The sequence below is a fragment of the Hemiscyllium ocellatum genome, chromosome 10 (genome assembly GCF_020745735.1).
Source record: "Hemiscyllium ocellatum isolate sHemOce1 chromosome 10, sHemOce1.pat.X.cur, whole genome shotgun sequence".
In the NCBI taxonomy this organism is placed as follows: domain Eukaryota; kingdom Metazoa; phylum Chordata; class Chondrichthyes; order Orectolobiformes; family Hemiscylliidae; genus Hemiscyllium; species Hemiscyllium ocellatum.
The window spans coordinates 1,668,831-1,686,904 of NC_083410.1; positions in this window are offsets into that span (position 1 = coordinate 1,668,831).

The window sequence follows — 18,074 nt, forward strand, 5'->3', positions numbered from 1 at the left end:
CTCCCGCGCAAGGGACTGAATATCATCCCTTACCAACATGGCCACCCCACCCCCTCTGCCCGTCAGTCTGTCCTTACGATAGCATGTGTAGCCTTGAATATTCATTTCTCAGGCCCTGTCCACTTGAAGCCACGTCTCAGTTATCCCCACAATATTGTATCTGCCAATTTCCAAAAGAGCCTCAAGCTCATCCATCTTGTTTCTAATGCTTCGTGCATTCATGTATAGTATTTTTAATTTGTTATTGCCCTCACCCTTCCCATCAACTCCTATTTCACTCAACCTTACAGCATGATCCCTTTTTGAGTTTTCTGCCTCATTGATACAGTTGTCTTTCTTGACTTCCCTTGTTCTAACTTTCCCTTCAATTTCCTTCTTAAACATTCAGTTTGTCCCCTTCCCCCCAACTACTTAGTTTAAACGCAGTTGTGTTGCAGTAGCAAACCTGCCTGCCAGAATGCTGGTCCCCAACCTATTAAGATGCAAACCGTCTCTCTTGTATAATTTATGCTTACCACAAAACATACCCCAGTGATCCAAGAATTGCACCAATTCCCCAGCCACATGTTCACATCCATTATCTCCCTGTTTCTGGCCTCACCAGCTACGGAACTGGAAGCAAACCGGAGATAACCACCTTGGACGTCCTGGTTTTCAGCCTTATTCCTAGTTCTCCAAAGTCCCGCTGTAGTATGTTCCTCTTCTTCTTCCCAACATCATTTTTGCTGACATGTACCACCACCTCTGACTCTTCACCTTCGTCCTTGAGGATGTCCTGCACTCTGTCTGTGATGTCTTTAACCCTGGCACCAGGAAGGCAACACACTATCCTTAAGTCCCACCTGCTGCCACAAAAACCCCGGTCAGTTCCTCTCACTATGGAGTGCCCTATTCCCACGGCTCTGTGCGATGTCCAACTCTTCCGCTCTGCCTCCACGCCAACTTTTGATGACAAACCTGGCCGCCTCGCGGACTGGCAGTGTCATCTGTCTCTACTGTTTCCAAAAGATTCAACTTGTTCCTGAAAGGTACTTCCCCCAGGGTCTCTTGCACCTGTCTCCTCTCTGCCTTTCTCATCGTCTGCTCTCTTCTGGTATGGTTGGTGTAATAACCTCACTGAAGGTCTTGTCCAGAAAGATCTCATTCTCTCGGATGAGCCTAAGGTCCTAGAGTTCTTTCATCAGTGCTGCAATATGCTCTGTCAGTAGCTGAATGTACACACACTTTTCACACTTACACGAGCCAGACACACCAGAGTCATTGACCTCCCACATCAAGCATGTAGCGCACTGAATCAGCTTGGCAGTCATGTCTTCACCCTCTTCAACTGTGGTGTAATCACTTCACTCAACCTCCTTGTCAACCTCTTTGAGCCTGGTGAATCTTCTCTGAATTGCATCCAATGCAAGTACATCCTTGTGCACAACACTTTATACCACAGAATTCTGCATTCTCTCTTCCTCCCCCCTCACCACTGTCCAAGTACTCAAAGGTGCCTTCCACATCCATCAGTTTTACCTGCACTTCTACACATATCATTTACTGCATCCAATGCACCCGTTGCAATCTCGTCTATGTTGGGGAGACAGGACCCGCCTACTTGAAGAATGCTTCAGAGGACTCTCTGGGACACCCACACCAACCAACCCCACCGTCCCATGGCCAAACACTTCAACTCACCCTCCCAAGCCGCCAAGGACATGCAGGTCCTGAGCCTCGTCTACCGCCACACCTTAACCACCCGAGGACACCTGGAGGAAAAGAATGCCTCCTCTTACGCCTTGAGACCTTCCAATCCCATGGTATCGATGTGGATTTCACTAGTTTCCTCATTCCCCTCTCCCCACCTTATCCCAGATCCAATCTTGGAACTCAGCACAGCCCTCATGACCTGTCCTACCTGTCCATCTTCCTTCCCACCTATCCGCTCCACCCTCCTCTCTGACCTATCACCATTACCCCCACCTTCATTTACCTAGCACACTCTCAGCTACCTTCCCTCCAGCTCCATTCCCCCTCCCATTTATCTTTCTACCCCCTTGGCTCACAAGCCTCATTCCTGATGAAGGGCCTTTGCCCAAAACGTTGATTCTCCTGCTAATTGGGTCTTGCCTGACCTGCTGTGCTTTTCCAGGACCACACTCTTGACCTGTTTCTCCACAGATACTGCCAGACCTGCCAAGTTTTTCAGCAATTTCTGTTCTTGTTTGAAATAATATGTCACTTTTCTATTCTTTTTGTCAAAATGGAAAACCTCATATTTTCCCACATTAAACTCCATCTTCCAAACATTCTTTCCACTTATTTACCTTTACACTTAAATGCCTTTTCAGATTCTTTGTATCACCATCCCTGCAGCACAACCATCACCCCCACTTGCTTTCCTATCTATCAATGCATCATTAACAAATTTGACTACAGTATAGTCTGTTCCTGCATCCAAGTTATTAGCATAATTTGTAAGTTGTTCAGGCCACAGTACTATCCTTGGTGGCACCTCACTTGTTAGTTTACCATGCTGAAAATTAACAATTTATCACAACGATGTTTTCTATTACTTGGATAATCCTTTATCATGATACTTTAATATCACCAACATGAGCTCTTGCACTGTTCAGTAATCTTTTCTGTGGGATCTTAGCAAATGTCTTTTGGAAATTCAAATACGCCACAACTACTAGTTCCTTTTCATTCACCCTACCTGTTAGATTGTCAAAGAACTATGACAAATTTGTCAGATATGGTTTTACTTTTAGAAAACCATATTGACATGGTTTGATTGTATTATGATTTTCATAATATTTGTCTGTAGCTTTTAGAATGGATTTGAGCATTTTCCCAAAGCCTGATGTTAGACTAACTGATCCACTGTTTCCTGTCTTTTGGTTTATTCTTGAATATATTTTCAAATCTGTTGGGCCCTATCCAGAATATGGGGAATTTTGTCATGTATCCACGATCACTGCAGCAATTTCTTTAAGAGTTGGGACATCATGTTAAGGTTCTACAGGACTTTAATGAGGCCTCTTCTGGAGTGCTATATCTAGTTCTGGCCACCCTGTTATAGGAAAGACATTATTAAGCCGGAGAGAGTTCAGAAAAGATTGGCAAGTATGTTGTCAGGAATGGAGGATTTGAATTATAAAAATTGGCTGGTTAGGTGAGACTTTATTCACTGGAGTGTAGGATGTTGAGGGGAGACCTTATACAGGTTTATAAAAATCATGATTTGATTTGATTCATTGTAGTCACATGTACCTAAGTACAGTGAAAAGCTTTGTTTTGTGAGCAGTACAGGCAGATCATAGCAAACAAGAACATACGGATCAAAGGGTGCTTAGATAGAGTGAGGCATACAGGTTACAACAGGATGTACGCAAAGCAAGCTCAACATTATTTGAATTTAGACTGTCCATTCAGCAGTCTCATGACAGCAGGGAATAAGTTATTCTTGAACCTTTTGGAGTGTGTTCAAGCTTCTGTAAGTTCTGCTGAAACAGATGCGATTGTAGAAGAGTATTACCAGGGTGGGAGTGGTATTTGAAGATATTGTCAGCCTTTCCACAGCAATGAGAAGTGTAAATGGAGTCCATGGATTGGGTGTTGGCATCCAAGATAGTCTGGGCAGTTGCTGTACCAGGCCATTATGCACCCAGCTAACATGCTTACTATTGTGCACCTGTAAAAGTTGGTGGGGATCCTTATAGACCAAATATCTTAAGCTACCTGAGGGAGAAAAGGCATTGTTGTGTCTTCTTGTGGCCAGGACAGGTTGTCAGTTATCATCACTCCTAGGAATGTGATGCTCTTGACTCTCTTCACCTCAGCTCCATTGATGTAGATGGGGCACAACTTCGTCTTTTCTTCCTGAAGTCAATGATCAGTTCTTTTGTTTTGCAGACATTGCGAGAGATGTTGTTATTACTGCACTACAACACCAAGCCCTCTATCTCCTCCTTGTATTCTGACTCATTGTTATTTGATATCTGTCCTACCACAGTGGTTTTGTTAGCACATTTGTAGATGGCAGTTGTTCGGAATTTGGCTAGACAGTGAGTATGGTAGGGGTTAAGAACACATCCCTGGAGGCCTCAGTACTGAGAGTTATCATGGAGGAGGTGCAGTTGCTTATCTTAACTGAGGGACATAGATAAGGTGAATAGGAAGGGTCTTTTCCCTGGAATGAGGGAAATTTTTAAAGTGAGAGGAGAAAGATTTAAAAAAGACATGAGGGCAATCTTTTTCCACAGACAGTCGTTCATGCATGGAATGAACAGAGGAAGTCGTGGATGCAGGTACACTTACAGCATTTAAAAAACATTTGGCTAAGTATATGAATAGGAAATCTTTGGGGGATATGGGCCAGGCTCAGGCAGGTGGGACTAGTTTAGTTTGGGATGATGGTCAGTATGGACTGGTTGTACTCAAGGGTCTTTCTTCAAGTTATTTGATGCTATCAGACCCCAGGTTGCTTGCTATCAAGTCCAGGAGACAACTTTAAGTCCATTTGTTTTCTGCGTATTGTTTTCTCCTCCCTTTTATTTCTTGATTTTCTCCAACTTTTTGGGACGTTTTCAGTGTCTTCTACAAGTACAAAGTACTTATTCAGGTTGATTAGAGTAGATTCCCTACAGTGTGGAAACATGCCTTCGGCCCAACAAGTCCACACCGACCCTCCTAAGAGTAACCCACCCAGACCCATTTCCCTCTGACTAATGCACCTAACACTACGGGCAATTTAGCATGGCCAATTCACCTGACCCGCACATCTTTGGATTATGGGAGGAAACCAGAGCACCCAGACAGTCACCTGAGGCTGGAATCAAACCTGGCTCCCTGGTGATGTAAGGCAGCAGAGCTAACCACTGTGCCATCGTGCCGCCACACTTTGCCATTTCCTTTTTGCCCATTTTTAATTACCACATTCAACCCTCTCGGAGACAAGGCTTACTTAACTACTCACTTTCTTTTCATATATTTGTAAAAGCTTTTACTTTTTGTTACTTATTCAAGGAATGGGGCTACACTGGTTTGGGCAACATTTATTCCCTAATTGAGAAAATGGTGTTAAGTTGTTCTCTTGAATTCCGATAGTCCGGGAGAGAGATGTTGGTGCCCCCAGAGACGTCCAGGATTTTTATAAAAAGGCAGTGAATGAACAGTCATACGTTTCAAGTCTGGATGGTAAGTGGCTTGGAGGGGAACTTGGTGGTGTTCTCATTCAGTTGTAGCCCTGGCCCTTCTAGGTGGTTGAGGTCACTGTTTTAAGAAGTGTGGTTGGAGGAGCCTTGGTGAATTACTACAATGCATCTTGTAACTGATACATACTGCTGCTACTGAGCGCTGATGGTGAAGGTGAAAACAGTGAATAAGGTGGCTATGATACCAACGAGGAGAAAGTGAGGACTACAGATGCTGGAGATCAGAGCTGAAAAATGTGCTGCTGGAAAAGCGCAGTAGGTCAGGCAGCATCCAAAGAGCAGGAGAATCGACGTTTCGGGCATAAGCCTGAAAAAGGGCTTATGCCCAAATTGTCGATTCTCCTGCTCTTTGGATGCTGCCTGACCTGCTGCGCTTTTCCAGCAGCACATTTTTCGGCTAGGATACCAATCAAGCTGCTTTGTCCTTAATTTATTGAGCTAATCAAGTTTTTTTGAAGGTGTCTGATAATGCTTGTTAGTTTTCCCTCTTGTTTTTGTCACCCTTTCCTTATTTTTAGTTTTTTGTAATCTTCTGGCCTATAAATAAATTTTGTATCATTACACATCTTTTCTTTCAAATTAATACTACCCTTACCCTCCATATTAGCTTAAGATTCATCACAGGATGACAGAATTCCAACACTGTGGAAACAATGTTGTAGTTTCATTTTTTTTTCGTTGCTGTTAATGACCAAATTCTATATTTTTTACTCTGTAACAACACTTAAAGTATCTGACTCTAAGTATTCTATACCTAAGATGACACCCAAGGGCAACATTACAAACTTTTCACTGCACTCTTTGAGTGCAGGTGACAATAAAGGTTATTCAAAATCTATCAATCTGAGAGTCAAATATACTGAACAATGTTTTTTAAATGTGTCTTTAATTGCTCACGACTTCAGCATTTAATACATAATCCCTCCTCCATACATTTCCCAGACTCGGGGTGGTTTTCTGATAAAAGGTATAATGGGATCACTCAAATCTTTATAGATTAGTTGCTGGTTGATTTCTTTTGGCTGAACCAATGTTTGGTGTTTAACTTGCTTCGTTCAAATTACTAAGTCGATATGGGGTGGAGTGGCAGGTGCCGTAGGACCATGACAGCAAATCTTCTGTGCAGACTAGTTTCTCTAAACATGCTTAGGATGTAATGAGTGCTGAAGAATGAACAGAAGTTACGCACAGCAGCACAAGACATTAGAAGATAAAACAGGACAAATGGAACTCCCAGTAGAATTCCTTAACTGCCTAGCTCTATTTAACCTCAATAACAAATAATAAATGAGTTATACACAAAAATAAAGCAAAGAACTGCAGATGTTGAAACAAAAATAAACATTTCTGGAGAAACACAGTAGGTCTGGCAGTATATGTGGAGCAAAAGCAGAGTTAAAGTTCAAGCCCAGTGACCCCGCTTCAGAACTCAATAAATGAGTCATCTATATAAGAATGAAGACAGAATCATTATAGGGTCCCGAATAGCATGGAGTAGACGGGAAATGCGACAGAATCATGCAAGAAGTCCAGCGAGGCTCATTTCAATGCTGGGAACAACTCGCTGCATCTCTACCAGGTATCAAGTTAAGATTCTTACTATGCTGGGGCAAGTCACCTTTAAAGGGGAAATTATTGCTTGTTGATGACCTTAATATCTGCAGTTTCACCTCATTAATATGCAGCTTTCTATTTCACCGTTTGCCATGGAGAAATCTAGATCCCGAGAATTCTTAATTAGAGACAAAAAAACTGCTGATGCTGGAATTCAAAGCAGACAAGCAGGAAACTGGAGGAACACGGCAATCCAGGCGGCATCATGAGGTGGAGAAGTCAACATTTCAGATATAACCGATCATCAGGGTTATACCCAAAACATCGACTTCGCCACTTCCTGATGCTGCTTGGCTTGCTGTGCTCTTCCAGCCTCCTGCTTACCTGCCAAGAATTCATGACATGAAGCTCAAAACAAATACCTGGTGACCAGCTCACTGCTGTCTGCCAAGAGCCTTCATGTTGGTCAACACACAACCCATGCCATAGAAACATTTAAGCAAACAAATTGGAAGGAACAAGTCATTCGGTCCTTTGAACCAGCTCTGCCATTGGATATGATCATGAATGATCATTCAACTTGGTACCCTGTTCCCAAACCCCCGCAGATACTTTGATCTCATTAGCCCAAGAACTATGTCTAACTCTTTATTTAAAAGATTCAACATTTTGGCTTCAGGATAGGTTTGCTCGCTGAGCTGGCAAGTTCATTTTCAGACGGATCGTCACCATAATGAGGTAACATCTTCAGTGAGCCTCGGGACAAAGCACTGCTGGGGTTTCCTGCTTTCTATTTATATGTTTTGGTTTTCTTGGGTTTCCTTGGGTGGCTGGTGTCATTTACTGTGGTGACATTATTTCCTTTGGTAATGTCATTTCCTGTTTTTTTTCTCAGGGGGTGGTAAACGGGGTCCAAGTGAATGTGTTTGTTGTTTAGAATTCCGGTAGGAATGCCATGCTTCAAGAATTTTCTTGAGTGTCTCTGTTTGGCTTGTCCAAGGATGACCTGGATGTCCTACATCCAGAAGCTCAACCTGAGCTAAAAAAAACTTCTCAAAACCTGCTACTTTTGGCCTCAAACACATTCTGGGACAGACAGTTTCACATGCTCACCACTTCCTGCGTAAAGATGAAACTTCTCCCCAACTAAATGGCCTAACTTGCCAAAATGGCCTTTACTCTTCACTAACATTGTTATCTAACATATGCCAGTGTCTAAGAGATCTCATGGCACATCTCTGATCCACTGACAGGGCACTTTTGTAATGTTATTATAATGCTGCAGCAAGGACATTTTGCACTCAGGGACATGCATCTACCTCATGGACTGGTCCAAATTAAACCTTTGGGCACTTTGCTCACTATTTTAATTCTCACTCTCTTTAAGCTTGCCTGGATTCTCACAGTAGAGGTAAAAACAATGACTGCAGATGCTGGAAACCAGATTCTGGATTAGTGGTGCTGGGAGAGCACAGCAGTTCAGGCAGCATTCAAGGAGCAGTGAAATCGACGTTTCAGGCAAAAGCCCTTCACCAGGAATAAAGGCAGACAGCCTGAAGCGTGGAGAGATAAGCTAGAGGAGGGTGGGAGTGGGGAGAAAGTAGCATAGAGTACAATAGGTGAGTGGGGGAGGGGATGAAGGTGGTAGGTCAGGGAGGAGAGGGTGGAGTGGATAGGTGGAAAAGGAGATAGGCAGGTCGGACAGGTCATGGGGATAGTGCTGAGCTGGAAGTTTGGAACTAGGGTGAGGTGGGGGACGGGGAAATGAGGAAACTGTTGAAGTCCACATTGATGCCCTGGGGTTGAAGTGTTCCGAGGTGAAAGATGAGGCGTTCTTCCTCCAAGCGTCTGGTGGTGAGGGAGCGGCGGTGAAGGAGGCCCAGGACCTCCAAGTCGTAAGGAAACAGTATCCCTGTCTTGCCTTGCCCTCTGTCACAGATACCAGATTCACAGCATCACTGTATTGTCTTCCACCAGACACAAAGCCAGTCATCAATCATGCCAAAGGAGACACTGTCTGGTCAAGGGCTCTCTGCACAGTAAATTAAAGTCGGCCTCTGATATCGATCCTGGCTTGGACATGGTCAATCAGCTGCTCAGATCTGTCAGAATCAGGATTCTCTCTTCATAAGTGATAAGGAGCCAAATGCTGTGTGGCCCTAGTTTGACTCAGTCTGCCTTATTGGGGGCTGCTTTACTCCTGGAATGTGAGAAAGGGACTTATTAACAGAGATGAAAATTGTTGGCTCAGCTGCTATGTTTGGTGCAGATGGTGAGGTATGCCAAGTAAATGAGTCGGCAGTGCTGACAGCATGCAGGGTTGGGGGTGTAAGTTGTTGCGGTGGGTGAGAATGAATGAGGGAAGATGTTGCAGACAACAGGGATAGAGTGAGTCTTGGTGAAGGTGGGTATAGTAGCAGAGTTTGAGTGAGTGTGAGGTATCAGAGGGAAGATGGCCATTGACTTTCTTCCAATATTTGCAATTCATCAGCTGGCTGAGACTGTATTGATCAAGGTCTGGTGTCATGGCCTCTTTTGCCTGTCCTAGTGGAAAAGGTTACCACCCAGTCCTTTTGCTTATAAAGTAAGGTTACCAACTTTCCTTTCTCTATCATATCTGGGACAAATGTCAGGAACTGTACAGAACTAACAGTTCTGGTACAGATGCACAATTTTATTTAGAAGAAGGCACCATTGCCAAGGATAGCTTTTTTTATGTTTGTCTTTTTTTTTAATTCATCGTGACATGTGGGTCTCACTGGTTAGGCCAGCATATATTGTCTAACATTAGTAGCCCATTGAGAAGGTGGTGGTGAGCTGCCTTCTTGAACTGCTGAAGTCCATGTTCTGTAGTATACCCACAATACCATTATGGAGAGAGTTCCAGGATTTTGAACTAGTGACAGTGAAGAAATGATAAAATATTTCCAAGTCTGGTGAGTGGCTTGGAGGGGAATTTGCAGGAATGGTGTTTCCATTTATTTACTGCCTTTGTCGTTCCAGATGGAAATGGTGGTGGGTTTGAAAGGTGCTATTTAAGGAGCGTTGATGAACTTCTGCAGTGCACTTTGTGGTTGGTGCAGCTGCTGCTACGGTGACAGTGGCAGGTTGATCTAGGTACTGTGAGTGTAGAATGAGGCTAGAATCGGCCGTGAGGGCACTTAGCAGTGGGATAGGGAGTTAAGGCAGTGGGTTTGGACAGGTAGGGTGAAAGATCTTGCTAGACTTGTCGAAAATCTCCTTGAAACTCAACAAAACTGACAGAGCCAAAACAATTCAGCCCATTAACATTGACTCTGCCACCAGTTGGCTACAATAATAAGACACTAAACGTTGCAATTTACAATCAAATTCATAAATGAAACAATGCTAGATTTCATAAAAATTAATTATCCTTGAGCCAACACCTCATTCAATTGACCATTCTTCACACATCGACTTAGAGATGAAGCGGGCTTGTCGAGTGTGTACTGCATCACAGATCAGCCTAAATATAGCCCTCACCTACACACTTTTCATGAGTCTCTGGATAGTGTTCAGGACCAGTGGCCCTCACAGAGGACACCTGAGTAAACCATGATAGCCCTCAAGCCCATGCTGGCTCAAATCAACTAGATATGGCTCATCTCCATGCTGGGTTTGTGAGGAATCTGTTATTGCAGCTCTGACTTAGAGCACTAACACTGTGCTGCCAACTATATACATATGATGTAATTCAGCAGACATGAGCCATTGCAGCTACCATACAAACAGATTGTAAAAATACTTCAAATACAGCATTCATCAAAAAACTTAATAGATTGGAGCTCTACAAAACAAGAATAATATTTCATTCAACAAACAATATGATTATCAAAAGACTTTTTAAATATACTGGCTTATTTTTCAGTTTTGTTTTATTAACATCAGGTCTGCACACTCAAAAGATTAATAGTTCAAACCTTACCGTACATCTTACAGCAGATTATACCATCTCTCCCTCATTTCCAGGCATCTGAAAGAATTTAATCTTTCCAAAAAATGATAGATATAGTTTATCCTAACTCCTGTATGACGCTAGCAATGGTCTTGATGAATTCTCAATGACAGACATACAGAGACATTTCATTCACTACAGTCAACAAGGGATGAATGAAGGAGGAATCATTGATCCAGTGGTATTCCTTTCTTCCTCTCTGGGGACGAGTGTATTAAGACTCTCAGTCCTTGATACAATGCTTCGGCTCTGCATGCATTACATCAGCAGCTTTTTCTTGGCAGAGACACGGCTTATTAGATGGGGCGGCTGGGGGGGGTGGGGGGGGGGGGGGTGAATTCTCAGTGCAGTTAAAACATATTTCACAAAGGGAATTAACACAGAGAAGAATGCCATTAATCAAATCCGTAGCAGTGGCATTGTTGCCTGTTTTATCCATAAAATATCTTCCACCATTTATCCAAAATCTGATCTGAATGCCTTGCACTGTGGATGATAGAGACTGTCTAATGCTGTTATTTACAGTAAACGACAGTCCCCTCCACTGTCGAGATCATACTCTCTAATGTATGAGAGACTATGAGCGAATGAGGAAGTTAAGAGGCAGCTGTCAGCAGGACAGAGATTTCAAAATACTTGTTATGTTTAAATACTTACCATTTCCAACATGGTGGTCAGCGATTCCACAGCAGTCCATGAGAAATACAACTATGTATGCTCATTGGCATTCCAATGAATCTGAGGGTTGAGTTTCACTTGACAAAGAAGAAAGCACTTTTAAAAGGATGAAAAGCAAGAAACCACAGCACTGATCTTTCTCGATGTCTGCAATGCTGCTATTGTACTGTCTGTCAGAAGGAGATTTCTGGATTCAACAGAGCAGGGAGCAGAGCTTTATATTCCCAGCCTTCTCCCTCCGCCTTCTTCTTTCTCCCTTCAAGGGCGTTATGATACCAGTGACACACTTAGACCAATTTCCAATCCTTTCACTCTCATAGATGCACAAATAATAGCTTTCAGTGCTCTATGGAAATGTAAGATGCATCACAATCTTTCAGTGGCACAAACTCCAATCTGGAACAACAACAATTAGTTTTTAACCATTTAATTTTACGTCAGAGATTGTGAAGTATAGACAGTACTGATTCAAATAAATGTAAAATAACTAAGCAACTCAACATATACACAATAAAACAGTCTCCACTGCTGCACCATTTAAGTGTAAGTTATCAATCAATAACTTTAAAGGAAAAACAGCAAAATAAAGCAATGATTAATCAATTCAGTCCTTCCAATTTCTCAATTCTTGCCAAAACCTTATTTATAAATAATGCAGATCAGAACCATACCTGATCTATGGTTCTACAGGGGGAGCTATTGATCTAAGAAATTCACTGAATACAACATTAATTTGAAGTCAGCTTCTATACTGCAAAAAGGTAAAGTTCTATGCATGAATTCCCAATGTCAGCAGGCCAGAATCTGTGATTACAAATGAATTGAAGGAATGATTTTTAACTTGTATATTTTACTCCTCACAGATATGCAGCAGGCCTAATGCATGCTTGCAAAAAGAGTATATAGATGAAAATGGGAGATTTCACAATAGAATGTGCACATAAAGCAAGGGCATCGTCCCAATTAGATAAATGTGAGGTGCTGCAGTTTGGAAAGGCAAGTCAGGGCAGGACTTACACACTTAACGGAAAGGTGCTGGGGAGTATTGCTGAACAAACGGACCTTGGAGTGCAGGTTCATAGTGCCTTGAAAGTGGAATCCCAGGTAGACAGGATAGCGAAGAAGGCATTTGGTATGCTTGCCTTTATTGGTCAGTGCATTGAGTATATAAGCTGGGAGGTCATGTTGCAACTGTACAGGACATTGATTCAGCCCTTTTTGAAATAGTGTTCAATTCTGGTCTCCCTGCTATAAAAAGGATGTTGTGAAACTTAAAAGGGTTTGGAAAATATTTACAAGGATGTTGTTAGGATTAGAGGGTTTGAGCTATAGGGAGAAGCTGAATAGGTTGGGGCTATTTATCCATGAGTGTCAGAGATTGAAGGGTGACCTTATAGTGGTTTGTAAAATCACGAAGAGCATGGATAGCGTGAATTGCCATGGCCTTTTCCATGGGTTGGGGGAGTCCAAAACTAGAGGGAACTTGTTTAAGGTGAGAGGGGAAAGATTTACAGGGGACCTAAGGGGCAACTTTTTCATACAGAGGATGATACAAGTATGGAATGGGCTGCCAGAGGAACTTCCTATTCATATAACGTTTAGAGGGATATGGGCCAGATGCTGGCAAATTCAACTAAATCTATTTAGGATATCTGGTAGGCATGGGCAGGTTTGACCAAAGAGTTTGTTTCCATGCTATACAGCTCTTTGGCTCTATGACTCCCAGCTGAAATCAGGCAGGAGCAGAAGGGATATACTTTCCCTTGCAATGATTGGAAGAAATCTGCTGTTTTCATCAAAAAGAAATGGTGGGATGTAGGTAAGGAGGTGAGCAGCTGGAGGATTGGCTAGAAATCATGCGCACTTATCAAAGAGAAGTACATATTATCGGATAAGGCTAGAGGTTACAAAAACAATAGAAGGACAAAATTAAAGGGTACGTTTCTGAATGCATTCAGAATAAAACAAATTAGCTGACAGCGCAAATACAAATAATTATATCCAATATGACTACAGCATGACAGATTGATAGATTGGGACCTAAATATTGTTATTCCTGATGAAGGGCTTATGCTTTCCTCATTCCTGATGAAGGGCTTATGCCTCGAACTCAGCACCGCCCTCCTAACCTGCAATTTTCTTCCTGACCTCTCCGCCCCCACCCCACTCCGGCCTATCACCCTCACCTTGACCTCCTTCCACCTACTGCATCTCCATCGCCCCTCCCCCAGGTCCCTCCTCCCTACCTTTTATCTTAGCCTGCTGGACACACTTTCCCCATTCCTGATGAAGGGCTTATGCCCGAAACGTCGAATTTCCTGTTCCTTGGATGCTGCCTGACCTGCCGCGCTTTAACCAGCAACGCATTTTCAGCTCTATTTAGGAACACAGCAAGCTAAGATTATTGATGGTATTAGCACAATAAAAATGGACGACTAAAGTTCAGGAACCAAGGAATAAAGCATCTGGGTAGAGATGAGAAATAATAAAGACAAAAAGTCACTCATGGAAAAGATATACAGACTCCCTAACAGTAACCACAATGGAATATTAAGGAAAAAATAATGGAGGTTCTCATAACGGTACAGCAGAAATCATGGGAGACTTTAATCTTCCTACGGGAGATTTGTTTGTGTGGTTCGGTAGAGTTTAAACTAGTTTGGCGGGGGGTGCAAACTAGAGCTACACATCTGAGAGGGGGGTAACTGTAGGTGGGGCAGTGACAGGATGTAGTGAATCTATCGGCAAGCATTTTCATGTGATGAAACAAAGGGATTGATTAAAGCGGGTCTGCTTTAATGCAAGGTGTGTCAGAAATCAGCGTGATGAACTTAGAGCATGGATCAGTAATTGGGACTATGACGTTGTGGCCATAATGGAGACATGGGTTTCAAGGGGGCAGGAATGGTTGCTAGATGTTCCAGGGCTTAGAACATTTAAAAAGAACAGGGAGAGTGAAAAAAGAGGAGGGGGTGTGGCATTGCCAATTAGAGAGTGCGCCACAGCTAAAGAACTGAAGGATGTTGAGGAAGGTTTGTCTACTGAGTCAATATGGGTGGGAGTTAGGAACAGCAAGGGAGCAGCCACCTCATTGGGGGCTTTCTACAGACCCCCTAATTACAGTTGGAAGATTGAAGAACTCATGGGCCGGCAGATTTTGGAAAAATGCAGATGTACCAGAGTCGTTGTTTATAGGTGACTTCAACTTTCCCAATATTGACTGGAACGTCCTTAGTGCAGATGGTTTGGATGGAGCTGTTTTTGTCAGGTGTGTTCAGGAGGGTTTCCTTACTCAGTATGTAGTCAAGACTAGAGTGGTGCTGGACAATCACAGCAGGTCAGGCAGCATTCGAGGAGCAGGAAAATTGACACTTCATTCCTGATGAAGGGCTTTTGCCCGAAATGTCGATTTTCCTGCTCCTCAGATGCTACTTGACCTGCTGTGCTTTTCCAGCACCACACGAATCTAGACTCTGATCTCCAGCATTTGCAGTCCTCACTTTTGCCTTACTCAGTATGTAAACAGGCTGACAAGGTGAGAGGCCATTTTGGATTTGGTGCTTGGCAATGAGCCAAGACAGGTGTCAGATCTCGCGGTGGCAGAACACTTTGGTGACAGTGACCATAACTGCCTCACATTTATCATAGCCATGGAGAGGGAATGGAGCAGTTACCGAGGGAAGGTATTTAATTGGGGAAAAGGAAATTATGACACTATCAGACAGGAGTTGGGAAGTACAGATTGGGAGCAATTGTTCCATAGAAAGGGCATAACAGGCATGTGGAGATAGTTTAAGGTGCAGTTGTTGTGAGTGATGCATAAATTTGTTACTCTGAGACAGGCAAGAAGGGGTAAGATTAAAGAGCCTAGGATGACAAGAACAGAGGAGCTTCTCATCAAAATGAAGTAGGCAGCTTACATAAGGTGGAGGAAGGAAGGGTCCAGCACAGCTTTAGAGGATTACAGGGTTGCTAGAAAGGAGCTTAGAAATGGACTGAGGAGAGCCAGGAAGGGGCACGAGAAAGGCTTCGCGGGAAGGATTAGGGAGAACAAAAAGAATTGTACTCATACGTGAGTAATATGAGAATGATCAGGGAGAAGGTAGGGCGGGTCAGGAATAGTGTAGGGAACTCATGCGTGGAGTCTGAGCAGATAGGAGAAGCCCTAAAGCAGTTTTTTGCTTTGGTTTTCACTAAGGAAAGGGACGTGGATATGAATGAGAACTTTGAGGAGCGGGGAAATAGGCTTAGAGTCATAGAGATGTACAGCATGGAAACATACCCTTCGGTCCAACCTGTCCATGCCGACCAGATATTCCAACCCAATCTAGTCCCACCTGCCAGCATCCGGCCCATTTCTCCAAACCCTTCCTATTCATATACCCATCCAAATGCCTCTTAAATGTTGCAATTGTACCAGCCTCCACCACTTCCTCTGGCAGCTCATTCCATACACGAACCACCCTCTGTATGAAAAAGGTGTCCCTTAGGTCTCTTTTATATCTTTCCCCTCTCACCCTAAACCTATGTTCTCCAGTTCTGGACTCCCCAACCCCAGGGAAAAGACTTTGCCCATTTATCTTATCCATGCCCCTCATAATTTTGTAAACCTCTATAAGGTAACCCTTCAGCCTCCGATACTCCAGGGAAAACAGCCGCAGCCTGCTCAGCCTCTCCTTGTAGCTCAGATCCTCCAACCCTGGCAACATCCTTGTAGATCCTTTCTGAATCCTTTCAAGTTTCACGACATCTTTCCAATAGGAAGGAGATCAGAATTACACACAATATTCCAACAGTGGCCTAACCAATGTCCTGTACAGCCACAACATGACCTCCTAACTCCTGTACTCAATACTCTGACCAATAAAGGGAAGCATACTTTCTTCACTATCCCATCTACCTCCACTTTCAAGGAGCTATGAACCTGCACTCCAAGGTCTCCAGGACCTTACCATTAAGTGTATAAATCCAGCTAAGATTTGCTTTCCTAAAATGCAGCACCTCGCATTTATCTGAATTAAACACCATCTGCCACTTCTCAGCCCATTGAACAGGCCTGAACAGATCGTGATTGATGAAATTGACTTGCTGGAAATTTTGGCAAACATTTGGGGGCAGCACAGTGGCTCAGTGGTTAGCACTGCTGCCTCACAGTGCCAGGGGCCCAGGTTCGATTCCAGCCTTGGACAACTGTCTGTATGGAGTTTGCACATTCTCCCTGTGTCTACGTGGGTTTCCTCCAGGTGCTCTGGTTTCCTCCCACAGTCCAAAGATGTACAGGCCAGGTGAATTGGCCATGCTAAATTGCCCATAGTGTAAGGTGCATTATTCAGAGGGAAATGGGTTTGGGTGAGTTGCTCCATGGAGGGTTGGTGTGGGTCTGTCGGGCCAAAGGTCCTGTTTCCACACTGTAAGGAATCAAATCTAATTTAAGATTGATAGGTCCCCAGGGCCAGACCAGATTTATCCTAGGTTGCTTCACAAAGTGAGAAAGGAGGTTGCTAAGCCACTGGCAAAGATCTTTGCTTCCTCACTCTCCTCAGGAGTTGTACCAGAGGATTGGAGGGAGACGAATGTTTGCAAAAAGGGTACTAGGAAAGTCTCTGGCACTTACAGACTAGTTAGTCTTATGTCTGTGGTCAGCAAGGCATTGGAAGAATTCTGAGGGATAGGATTTATGACTATTTGGAAAAGCATACCGTAATTAAAGGCAGTCAGCATGGTTTTGTGAGTGGCAGGTCATGCCTCACAAACCTTATTGAGTTCTTTGAGGAGGTGATGAGACAGGTGGACGAAGGTCGAGCAGTGGCTGTGGTATATTTGGACTTCAGCAAGGCATTTGATAAGGATCTCCATGGTAGGCACATTCATAAAGTCAGGAGGTATGGGATATAGGGAGATTTGGCTGTCTGGATTCAAAAATGGTTGGCTGACAGAAGGCAGAGATTGGTTGTAGATGGAGAGCATTCTTCCTAGAGTTCAGTGTTGAGTGGTGTCCCGCAGGGCTCTGTTCTTGGTCCTCTGCTTTTTTTAGTTTTTATAAATAACTTGGATGAGGGGGTTGAGGAGTGGATTTGTTGATGTCACAAAGGTTGGAGGTGCTGTTGATAGTATTGAGGGCTACTGCAGGCTGCAGTGCGACATAGACTGGGTGCAAAGCTGGGCTGAAAAATGGCAGATGGAGTTCAACCTGGATAAATGCGAAGTGATGCATTTTGGAAGGTCAAACTCAAATGTTGAATTTAGGATTAAAAACTGGATTCTTGGCAGTGCGGAGGAACAGAAGGATCTTGGTGTTCAAGTGCATAGATCCCTCAAAGTTGCCGCCCAAGTGGATAGAGTGTTAAGAAAGTATATGGTGTATGGCCTTCATTAACAAGGGGATTGAGTTTAAGAGCCGTGAGGTTTTGCTGCAGCTCTACAAGACCCTAGTGAGATCACACTTGGAATATTGTGTATACTTCTGGTCGCCCTATTGTAGGAAAGATACGGAGGCTTTAGAGAGGGTGCAAAGAAAGTTTACCAGGATGCTGCCTGGACTGGAGGGCTTGTCTTACATAGAGAGGTTGACTAATCTCAGACTTTTCTCTCTGAAGAGAAGGAGGAAGAGAGGTGACCTGATTGAGATATACAAGATAATGAGAGGCTTGGATAGAGTCAATAGC